We start from the raw sequence: 787 nt of genomic DNA, 5'->3' as shown, positions 1-787 counted from the left end.
TAATAAAGAAATGTAAAAAGAGAAGACATTTTAAGGTGAATGGAAGTGTAAGACATGAAAAGTTCCTTCTAGCTCAAAGAAGTATTTGTGTGAACTACTATAATGAGTATGCTGGCTCCTTGCTAGCTACCCTGCCCATGCTGCTATTCCCAGAATGACCTGGAGGAAAATAATTAGGCCACACATCATTCCAGGAGGTGCAAAGACAAAATACTTAAGCACTTCAGCAGATGGGGGAGGACTTTGCAATGATCACCAAGGCCACTGACATCAGATAAAAAGATGGATGGCTGTGGCTCAGTAGTAAGCAAAATCCTGGGGTGGTGAGTTAGGAAGCCAGAGGCTAAGCAGAGCATGTGGCTACAACTGGAAGGGAACCAGCAGCAGAGTACCAACAAAAAGCAGGAGATATGAGGTAATGAGAAGGACAACACAGGAAACCCCCAGTAAGAGCATCAGATTGTAAGATCTGACTGTGACTGAAGAGTTAGGAATGATTGTTTATCTGTTTTGTAACTGGTTAAGCTTTTATACCCAGGCTCTTGTTCTCTTTTTTTTTTTTATTGCCATCAGCTCTAAGATGATGCCAGGGAAAATGCAATAATGTATATTTTTGTGAGATAATGCTTATGCTAAGCAAGGCCTAGCGTAATTAACAATGCACTAAAACTCCCAGAATGCTTCAAGGAGGTTGAGAAGTCAGTGATTGACATTCTGGTGATCACTATCTGACCCTTGAATAAAAATGCTGACAGTATGATAAAAATTGCAAGCAAGCAGCTTCTAT

Source organism: Gavialis gangeticus, unplaced genomic scaffold (genome assembly GCF_001723915.1).
Source record: "Gavialis gangeticus isolate Ggan-Ray unplaced genomic scaffold, GavGan_comp1, whole genome shotgun sequence".
In the NCBI taxonomy this organism is placed as follows: Eukaryota; Metazoa; Chordata; order Crocodylia; family Gavialidae; genus Gavialis; species Gavialis gangeticus.
This window is presented reverse-complemented; position numbering follows the sequence as displayed.